General features: G+C 39.0%; 1 protein-coding gene across 1 annotated transcript in view; it reads right to left on the bottom strand.

Annotated features, from left to right (window-relative positions):
• LOC121297386 (rabphilin-3A-like) overlaps window positions 1-6,465 on the bottom strand; it is a 75,995-nt gene extending 69,530 nt beyond the window's left edge. Inside the window, exon 1 of the mRNA XM_041223687.1 lies at window positions 6,263-6,465. The gene's annotated coding sequence lies outside the window, so the exon portion shown is untranslated. The remainder of the gene's footprint in view (window positions 1-6,262) is intronic.
• Window positions 6,466-11,810: the final 5,345 nt, after the last annotated feature.

Here is an 11,810-nt window from a genome sequence, read left to right on the forward strand (position 1 = left end):
TGGTTCAGCAAAAGTCAGGGCATACACTGGGATTATAGTGGTATACCTAATATTTGTGTCTAACTTTTCTGTATGGGCTGCCCTTTGCACATTATTTTGTTCTGTTCAAATCTAACATATAATTGAAGGTTTATTTACCACTTTGGACTCACCACCTAATACTGTGTGCCCAGACTGGCTCAGACTCCTCAAGCTGCCTGAAGGTGTCTCAAGGGACTGTAACCTATTCATGGCCCTGTGCCAGTAAGATGAGAATCACAGTGTCCAAGTTCATCCCACATATGCTCAATTGGCTCAAAATCCGGAGGTTGTGCAGATCAAGGGAGACGACTGAAATCTGGCTCAAGCACCTCAACCCAATCACAGACAATACTGGCACAGTGTTTGGCTGCATTACTAGCAAGGTAGACATTCAGCATTGTTGGGTGGGCTTGCTCAGCAGCAATGTTCAGGTACATAGAGGATGTGAGTCTGCATTCCCAGCCCTGGTTTGCAAATGGAAATATGGCGAGGGTCCTATGGAAATAGAGGGCTTCTAATCCTGTAGCTAGTGTGTGCTGCTGTGTTATTTGGTAGCTAATTCCCTTTAGTTATTTAAATAACTTCATTGGTAATGAATAAAGTGAAGCACTTTCGGTATTGACTTGTTGACAGGAGTGCAGGAGATACTTAAGCTGCCACTCATACAGTAGGTTCTCAGGCAGAATTCACTCAATGTGAAACTAAGTATGGAAAAACATGTGGGGTCAAACCCACAGGTACATGAATGCAACACTCCAGTAGATTGAGCTCTGCAATATGGCAATAGAAGTATCCATTTTAAAGGAATGGTTTAAAAAATCTCAAATAACCCGTAGACGGCGCAACACACAAACTGTATTACACAGACTTTTATAGCATACATTTGCAAGTAAAAATAATATGCACAGAACAAAACATTAGATTGTTGAACAGAACTAACTCACAGTTAATAGTCTGAGCTCCACCCCTCTCCTGCTCAAGCACAGCTCACCTGAGGCACTAATTTCAAAGTAGGCGCTTTGAATGACAGACACTGTAGCTGGCAAATGAAAGTGTTGTCCGTCTTGATGTCATGTCAGTCCGTCTTGATGATTGACAGTCACTTAAATGAATAAGAGCATTCTAGCGCAGCTTCAGCCAACGAGATCTGTCAGAACAGGATGAAATGACTGACAGTGAAACTACAGTAGCCTATTGAGGAACCACTGAGTTGACTGACAGCGACCCCTAGCCATTCAGAGCGGAACGGAGACGGGACAGACAGCAAGTATTAAAACACAGACTAGAGATGATTTCTTAAATTATTATTTTTGGCAAGAAAAAAAATAGCAGGTGGTTTTACTGACGTTTATCCTATATAAATTTATTTCAGTCGAACTCATATTTTTGGGTGATTTGACGTTTAACGAGCTTTACCAATTACAATGGAAAAGTAGCAAGCCTAGTTATATAGATGTATCTTGCTGCAACTTCCTGCCACCTTATTAATTAATGTGCTGTTGTTCCAAGTCACTTCAATGGTGTAGCTGCAAAAATGTCGATCTGTGACCTACAGTAAATATACCAGGAACTACTGGTTTATTTAAAGAATGAAATATTTGCAAATGTTAAATTAATGTAAAATAAATGATAATGAAGTCAATAAGAAGCAATAGATTTCAAAGCATTGGTCAGCACTCGTTGTGAAGCAACCAGGGGGAAAAAAGCAGATTTTACTCATTAAACCAAAAACATTGCAGGCAAGGACAGCTGACGGGGCCAAAGCAATAACGGACTGTGAAACAGGATTTACTGGCTTGGTGAAGAGGAAGACAGCTTACTCCAATTTGAGTGCTTATTTTCAATTTGACTTGATGACATTTTGTTGTGCTTATGTTTTTTTCTGGCTCTTTAAATAGCCAACTGGTTGTCAAAAATTTCAGGCAGCAGTTAAGCTGGGCAGGGGAAGTTCTGGCGGCTGCATGGCTGTTTAAGTCATGGGCATGGCAAGCCATCCCACAGCGCACACCAAAGCGAGGATGATTCAAGGAAGGGGGTTGCAGGGCTCTGTGAGTTTCCTTTCTCCAGTCTCCTCTGTGTAACTCATGCCTGGTTATTAGCCAAAGTGTAACTGACAGCCCATCTATCTCGTCATGTCAGCAATGTCCTCTTTCAGCCTCCTCACTCAGAAAGCACTCTGCCATTGCTATCAATTTCTTCAGAACGTTTCTTGGAGCCTACAACTGACTTCAACGCCTGGCTAGCAGGTTCTGTTTACATATGGCAGAACAGGCAAGGACCTAGAATGTTCTAGACAATCACAAGCAAAATTGCCAAACTGAAACGGCCTTGTTACATTCCTGAACTTCCACAGTGTGTCATTTTAGGGTCCACATTCCAAAAAACGGGGACCCTTATATGATGATCATGTCCATCAGTCTGTCTGTCCATCACCCTACACTGGTAAACACAATAAACTGATTTTTCACCAATCTTCACCAAACTTGTATCAGACATGCTTAGCCTCATACGTAAACTTGTAAAAGAAGCATAATGATGATTAGAGCGCATGAGACAAATATCCTTTTTTCTGTTTACATAATCTGACCTCACAACATCCTGATTGATTAAAACAAATAGGTTCCTCCCAAATAAGTCAGACATGTGTCATTTTAATGACAAAGATGCTTTGTGTTTTTTGTTGTCAGAAAGTTTTTCTAATCAAAATGTGTCCACTGAGGACATTTTCAATTCTCAGCTCAAAAGCCAAAGTTAAAAGCAGGTTGTCTGCAGCCAAGATTCAGAACACTGCTGTAAACTGTAATAAGTAATGGCTTAGGCCAAATGCTGTTGTTTCTCATTATTGCCGTGGTTAGAAAGCCATGCTTTAAAACATGCTTTAAAATGACACTAACATGATATTAAAGTCATCACCCTCATGGGAAAAAATGTAATCAAAAGTCATATGAAATGGTAATTTGTACCAGCTTCAGACACATTCTCACAATGTGGGGCTGCAACTCTCTACAATACACACGAGACCCACCCTGGAACACTTTTCTACAGCACAAGAGGCGTATGCCTCATAATAGCTTTCTTTATGTACTCAAGTAAAACAGCTACAATGGAAATGGTGCAGGGCTACAACAGGTCTGCTGTAAAGAGAAGCTTCCAGATTTCCATACAGGTCGCAGATTCTGATGGTGTCCTGGCACTTGTTTTGCTGTGGATTTCACACTGCATGCAGAACTTGTATTAGGCAGTAATCACAAGTCAGAACTATCAAACACTCAACAGTGAAGACAACCCTTTTGTGTGCAAGTCATTGCAATGTCTTCAAAGCCTGCATTTGAATCCTGTGGCTGTTCATTTTGAATGGGCTGTTTCCGGGGCGAGGAGCTAGTTTTGCAGCAGAGCTAGTGTGAGCCGTCTCTCTCTGTTGTGATTACAGTTCTGCTCAGTCTCACTTGGCAACGGATTTCAATAAAGCCGATTTCATCGAATAATACACATATGGCAGCCTGCTTCAAGAAAGAGTCGGCTGAAAAACCGAATTAACTCAGAATTCAAGATTTCTGGTACATATTAGGGTATTCCTTAGACACACATGGTAGCCACAAATGGTACATTAACATACATATTACCCGCCAGTACCCCAAAGTAGATTCTCATGTATCCCCAGTATCTACAGACCGACAGACAGACAGGCATTTTCAGATGCCCACATTCATTTCAATCCGTTTTCAAAGCAATTCTGTTTGGACGGCCGTAGAGACTTCACAGACAATAACACAGATCTCCTGGCCTTTCTCAGACCTGACGTGTGATTGATCTGGCTGAGATAGCTTCAATCTGCCAGGCAGCCTTTCGAAGATGAGCCATTTGAGGGCAATTCTGACCCCAGGCCTGCACTGTAACTAACTCTGCAGGCAATTTCCTATAGAGCCAGTTTAGTTCTGTCAGACTAAAACACTAGAAATTGAAACAGCAAAAGGATATTACCAGAAACTGAGGTTTTGTTGTATTATTTAAGTTTTGGTTTTATTTTTTATATTCATCTTTCTTTGGTTTTTGTTTTACAGGCTCTGATTCTTTGCTTGGTTGGTTTTAAAGTGTTTACATCTTTTAATGTGTCATATTAAACTATTGTAAATCTAGTGGGCCAGTCAACTTGCCATTTACTGCCACTGATAATCAGTGGCTGAGGAACACATTTAAGTGGGGGTGCTGAAAGCCATTTAACAAAACTGTAATCCCTGTATATGGTGGAAGCCTTGCAAAGCCAGGGGGTGCTACTGCACCCCCAGCACCACTAGTTCCAGCACCCTTGCTGATAATCATATTCATTACTGATTACACTACAATGCACTGAGGTGTGAAACACATTCAGATTCAATTTCAGTTATTGGAAATGCTTTAACTGACATAAAAAACACAAGTGTATCACATTTGCACAACACTTTGAGCCATTCAGGGTTTTACTGTGAGCGAACTTCATCTCACCTGAGCTTTCTGTAATCAGTGGCAAAGTTCAGGTAGATCCAATTAACAAATTGAGATCTTTACCCTCATATCTGAATACAGCAGTAACAGAGTGTAGCAGTATGCAAAAACAGCCTAGAAAGAAGCACTATCCTTAAGGGGTAGGCAAACAAACCGGTTTGTCAACCAGGTCTACTGAGAAATTAGAGTGCTCAGGAGGCTAAAATACAAAATAGTTTAATAAACAGACACTGATTGATTATATATTGTGGTGTAAAATTGAACATTATGGTACTTACCGGCTTTAACACAATACAACGTCTTCAAGATGCGTCAAGTTCGAAGAACAGCGGTCAGGCTCATTTCAACAGGAGCTCATTGCATTTGCATTCTAGTGTGTTGGTATATTACGGACCTCGCCTACTCTACTGTTTATCTACTCTACTGTTTAAAATGTTCTGTAATATTTCATCAATTAAAAATGATGCAATATATCGTACTGTATATTTTCTTAGTACAAATTAAGTATTCGCTTCTTGGCTGTATAGCCAATTACGGGGATTTAAATTGAGCTCACCTATATCGTTTCAGACTTGCGTCGTGCGCCTGCGCTGTGGTGTCTGCTGTACTGTACCCAGGCACACGCCAAAAGACTGTTTTGCGAGTAAAACTAGCCTTTCTTGTTGCTATATGGGAATTATGCAGCTTATTTTAGTGACTCCCTAAAATTAAAATTAAAACTTGACTCAAAAAAGGGAATTAGCTAATAATGCATGTCCCCAATGTAAAATAATAATAATTATTATTATTATTATTATTATTATTATTATTATTATTATTATTGTTATTATTATTATTATTTCAGGGCGAATCTTAAAAACAATATTGCGGTTCCCAAAAAGATACAGTTCTATAACGTAAAATAAACAGCCTATTTTCTTTCATGGTTTATGAGTTACAAAACACTGTCAACCATCGGATAAATCAACTCATTCAAATCACCGGTTTAGCTTTTTTTGTAAAGACACAATAAGCCATTTTGACTGCCAGAAATTGAAATGCTTTCATTTGCATAACGTGCAAACAAACAATTAAGTTGTGTTAGATGCATTGCAACAACGTTTGTAAATAATGCATACGGTGATGCTGAATCCGCAACTAGTACTGTAATATACAGACGTATTGCTCATACGCCACCTCAATGCAATTAGAAAGGATGCATTGCGATATATATTGCGATATATGGGCAGCCTACCATCACATTCCCGTCAATGTGGAGGCTACAGAGCCACACGCCCAAGAAAATCGTGTCAGTGTAATTGATTAAGGGAAAAGGGTTCGCTGACATGGAAAATAAAATTGTAACCCAATAACACAATCAATTTAAGAGAGGTATAAACTTTTTTGTTGTTGTTGTCGCTGCTCGTTATATGAGATCGTGATGGCTCATAATAATTTGTGTTTGTTTTTTGTTTTTGTTTGTTTTTTTTTTTTTTACCGATGTAAACAGCCACAAAACAGATTACAAAAGACATTTATTTCAAAACCGATTCCAGCATTCTACCGACAGTTTCACGCGAGCATTCTTCCTTTGTGTGTTTTTCCTCTCTTGGCTCATTCTCACCCTGCTGTGACTATATGAAGTTGTTAACACCGTTTATATTATACAGCTGTTACAAACTGCAGCTACTGCGTTTCTTTATCAATCTTTGGATTGATAAACCGGTTGTCTGCAGTGCATTTTTTAATGTTTCGACTTTTTTTTTAATAATCCACTTACCTGTCTACGTGCAGGTGTCGGGATTCGATTGGTCAATGTGCTAAAATATTCTAATTTTGCAAAGTTCAGGAGTCAGCGGATAAGGCGGCCGTCCACTGCGCATGCAGCAGCTGTCTTGCAGATGATCTGTTTGTTGAGTGTGAGAAACGGCAAATGATGTGTACAAGCACCGTGTCTTCTGCCCACGAACGAGCCCTGCAGGACAGGCGTTGTGTGAATGACAGACCCGTGAAACTCGGGGCTGGAAACCCTCCCCCGTCACTTCCACCAACTGCATCTATCGCTGGAACGCAAGCCTTTTCTATAAAATCAAATAATCGATTATTGCACTATATATATATATATATATATATATATATATATATATATATATATATATATATATATATATGTATAGTAAATGACTCCAGTCAATTTACCATTTTAAAATCTGGTGTTATTTATTAGTGCGTCTGGTTATTTATGGAAGGACTGTGACATCTGATGTGCAGTAAAGGTATTTTAAAGGTAAGAAGAGGTATAACAGGTTATAGCAACAACCTGTTCTAACTCTTATTTTGAATGCAATCAAAAACGTGGGACTTAACAAATATTCACAGTGGGGGTTTCAATTCTCACAAGTTTCTGCTTCTCATACCCCCATTAAGCATGAACAAACTGTGTCTTTCTCCATTCAAATAATTTACTTACCTGCATGAATTAAAAATACTAACAAATTACCTGGAATTCATCAACCTGAATTCCTTAACGCTTTTTAAATATTTATTTCCCAGAATTAATTGGGCTAAATAGGTGAAAAGTGCTCCTTGGGAACTTGGAAGGAGGGACAGGAAGACGAGCGCAACAGAGACCAGAACCACTCAGAATTGCAAACCTCATAAAATAGTAACGGAATGTTTTTTTTTTGTTTTTGTTTTTTTTTTAATGACATTTGAATTTACTTGCTCTGTAGGCAAGTACAAATAGTTATTTTTAGATATAAAACGCATGCAGGACCCCACTTTGATACGAATGAATGGCATCACCTACATAACACGGAGTGTGCACTGGGAGAGTGGGATTGCATTTAGACAGGGCTGGAAGTGTTAGGATTGATCTCGGGTGGAATGGGAGTATGCCTTACTGAATAAAGAGGTTTGTGTTTAGGTGGTCTTGATGCACTAACATATTGCGATGTGCCTGCTGCGTGAGTCGCTTCGCTTGAGCACCAACTGCGCGAGGATTGTCAGCAATGAGACTAATGGTGGGCAGTTTGCTTACATTCAATCTGTTGCTGATCCATTACTAGATAAGTCTACTGACGCTGTGTTCTCTTTCAGTGTGCGGTGTATCTATCAGGGCGTTCCGTGAAATTTATGGAAGTAATTGTTGAGCGGTGGCGTTTCTGTTTTTGTTGGGGTTACAAACTTAGCATTTTTAATGTGTTCCAAGGGGAAACATTTAAGCAAAGTGTAGTAAAACACAGTTCTTACATTTTAATAAAGTTCTTGCTCAGATTAGGGATTTGTTCAGAGTACTGATTGTTTTCTGTACCTGTACATGTCTAATCTTGGTTTTCTCTTTTTTTTTTGTGCTTGTATTTCATCAGAACGTTGTAATAACCATAGACAACTATACATGTTTTACACAACTATCGTAAAACTCTGATATTGACGTCTGTCTAATACAGCTGCTTTCCGCATACATTTTAAATAGCATGGTTTGGATTATAAATCAATTCGGACTAGCGGGGTTAGGATTAGTGAGAGTCTACTCCAGTGGTACTCTGGCCCTCGAGATTAATTCCAGTCCTCTCTTTATGCCAAGCAGGTCGTGCATGAGCTAATTGCCTCTTAATAGCTTCAATGAACTATATTAGAACCTGCTCTGAGTAAAAACCTGGACTGGATTAGATCTCAGGGCTGGAGTTCAGTACCACTGGTCTACAAACAAAGTTATTGTGTACAATTTTCAGAAAATCGATTTTTAATCTAAATAGTTAGCTGTTTGTACCTTTAAGACAAAACAAGATATACAGTTTTGATTACAGATTTATCATTGAGGTGAATGTGACCTACAGCACTGGAAAGGACTAAATGCCAGGAAGCACCTTTTTATTGTATTGTGTGGCTATCTGAAAGCTGCAAAAGTATGTAAAGTTGTCGGTGTTAAAAATGTATGAAAATCAATGTTATTTTGATGTGTACTAGCATGTATTCTTTAAGGGAGTATTAGTTTTACACTTTGGGAAGTTTGTTGTCAGTTGTGGTTGCATTGCCATGATGGTCATGCTAGTGGAGTGGTGGGGTGAGGTTCAGTGTTTGGTTCCTGTCTTGGTGAGCACTTTCCCATTGTTTTGCAGATTGACTCTGATGATCCTTGTAGAAGTTTACCAACATGACTGTCCTTGCTCCTGTGGCACCTGCTCAACGCGCACACACCCTCTATCATGCCTTTTTGAAACACCTCTCTCGAGTGATCTTCGGATTTCTCCATTTCTGGTAGACTGTTTGCAATTGTGCTGCTCCCGCAGCTTTATAGTGCTGTAAGGATCACATGATCAGCCTAATTTGTAATTCAGGGAGATGCCAAATGTAGTCGGGTAGACATGTCCTGATAAAATTGTATAAATTGAACTACCCGATTACACCCTCCCTTTTACACACAGTCTGTTGGACACTGGCAGCACATCACCACAGTTGCTTGTTCCCATGGCAACGCACAGGATAGCATGGTCTACGATGGACCGGTCACTGGTGGCTTAAGACAGGGGATTCGAGCTCAGTGCCAAGAAAGAACGAATGAAATCATGCTTATCTGGTGTACACGGCGCAAAATGTATTAAACGGCACAGTGCATTTCATTGAGTAGCATACGAATGCTGACAGGGCTAAAATCTGAACTGTATGTAGTGGATTAAAAACAGTAACCATTCATATTATGCCGAGCGTAAGAAAAGACAGAAAAGGATTCTATATCGTAAAGATAAAATGGTCATCATTAGTATATGCAGGTATGATGTCTGAAAATGTAGGTGTTGTTCCCCACACATTTGTAGAATATGGAGAATGCTAATGTAAAATATTTAGATGGAAAACTAGAAGTTTTCTGCTTTAAAGGATTTTTTGATTATACCATAGGAGACTTCTCAAGGCAGTGCAGTTTTAACTACATCTCCCAGGTAATTAATCAACTGGAAGTAATTTATTTTACTGTCCAACATCCACACTATCTGAGGAACAATCTCCAGCCTGCCATCGGAGTGTTGAAAGTGAACAGCAAGTAAGAGTCCCTTTGGGACTGCTGCCATCATTGCTAAAACTGAGCAAACTGGTTGAAAGGGACTTTTATCGAGACAGAAGTGTGCAGCAACAGGAGGGTCAGAAGGCAAACCGGGAATGGAGTGCAGTCAGTGATATTATTGAAGCAATGCCCACTGAATCAACCCAAGCATGTACTGTCCACCACCAGTCCACACACTCACTGCCATGATGCATCATGTGTTAGTGTCTGTGGTGATCCCACACCATATTGACACTGTATAGGGAAGATACAGGGAATTTTGACGCCCTTTCCCAGAACAGACAGTTCTGTCGGATATTTGTATTTTACCATCAGCTGGCTGACCTGAACCCGATACCTCTTTTGCATTAGACTTCAGGAATCCCAGGCTTAGTGGATTTAATATTTAATATGCACATCCCTGAATATTCCTTAAATGCACAGAGTAGAGATTCAAAACCAATCGCAATAACACAATATACAGAATCAACTGCAAGCCCCAACATCAAGCGCTAAAGCACCCGGAATTAAAATAAATATTCTGTAATCAATTCCGATGTATAAAACGGCTTGGTCAAACACAGCACTCTGATTTGTTAGAGCCCATGTAAAAACTCTCCCACAATCACTCCGGTGACATAATTTCCATATTTTACCCGGTAGCCATTTCATAAACGCAATAACACACCGGAGGTAGTATATTTCGTAAAAATCACATCCCTGTCGTGGCTTCTTGCATGCCTAAAGAAGCCACCAAAAAAAAAAAAAAATCTACCAATTCCTTAAGGAGAATATCCAAAACACACTGGTTCAAAGAGAGATGTGTGCATCACGTACCACATTGTCAGTGCTTATGTGCATTAAATAACTTGACCTCCAAACACATCGTTTTGTATAAAATTTTATTCCTATGTTTAGTGTTGATACATTACAAACACAGTTTTTTTTTTTACTCTGATAATGTGAATCAATAAGAATCACAGTGCATCTAGCAAAGCAATTGAGCTAATACCCACCTAACAGTATAAATATAGAAAACAAAGGATCAACATTCACTAATGTTTCTGTACATTAAAACCTTGTACATGTTTAATCTAGTGTAAGTATACTACATGATGCAGAAGGACAAAAACACTACAGAACTCAATTGTAATTCATTTCTTATCTCAGGTAAAAAGGATGGCATATGGTGATCAGCAACAATTCGCTTTGAGGACACAAATAAACCTGAAATTGCTACTGCTCTATATGGCTTACTTTAACCCAAGGACTTACAACAAAAATGTATTATTAAAAATCCTAGTGAAAAAGTAATGACCTGGTTATATACATTTATTTAAAGACAGTATGCTGTCCTTTATGTAGTATGGTTTTCTTACGCAAGATATAAGAATTAAAAAATATATAGTCAGTTTGCATTGCATTTTTGATCTTTTTTTATTTATAAAGACATCCAGGGCGATAAAATTCACATTTAATGTCAGGTGTCGATTATTGGCTGAAGGGCTTGTTAACAAGAAAGTGCTGGTTGAATAAAGCTGAAGAAATAAACAAAAAAAGGACTGCCTCTTTAAATGTATGTGAGCAATGGAATACTAACTGCTATCCCTCATGAGATGCAGACTTGCGGTGTCACTGCCTCCACAAGAGCGACAGCTGGGATTGCACTGCACTGCTGTGGAAAACACACTCAATGCACAGAAACTCAATTTGGCAGATGGAGGAAAACAAGATTCGTGGCCCTGTATACAACACCTGTAAGAGTTACAACATTGCCTGCTTAAATGGATACTGCTGGTTTCAAAGATGTCCAATCAGCTCTAATCTTGGACTACATTAACCAAGGTAGCATCAGGTAATCAAAGATTAAAATCAGTGTTTTATCTTTATTTTATTAATATACTCACCATAATAATTAGCATTTTCCTAATACATAATTTCCTACCTGTTTAATATCATATGATCCAAGCATAAACAACAATAAGAGTATTATATAGAACACATGTAGTACCAAACAGGTAAGAAATCTAAATATGGAGACAAAAATAAAAAGAAGTATCCCTTTAATACGGGCAACTTGGCTTTAAAATGTCAATTTCAGGGTGGCAACTGCACAGCTGTGGATTCTGTTCTTGCATCGTGAGGGGTGATGTCCGTCGAGGCACAGATTCTGCAGAGAAAAGCCCTTTTGTAGCTTTTTCTTGCAAAGCCATTAGATCCCTTCCTTAAAATATTAACTGTGACCCTAACAGCTTCTCTAGTAACATACTTTCAAATTAGTCACAAC

The sequence above is a fragment of the Polyodon spathula genome, chromosome 22 (genome assembly GCF_017654505.1).
Source record: "Polyodon spathula isolate WHYD16114869_AA chromosome 22, ASM1765450v1, whole genome shotgun sequence".
NCBI lineage: Eukaryota > Metazoa > Chordata > Actinopteri > Acipenseriformes > Polyodontidae > Polyodon > Polyodon spathula.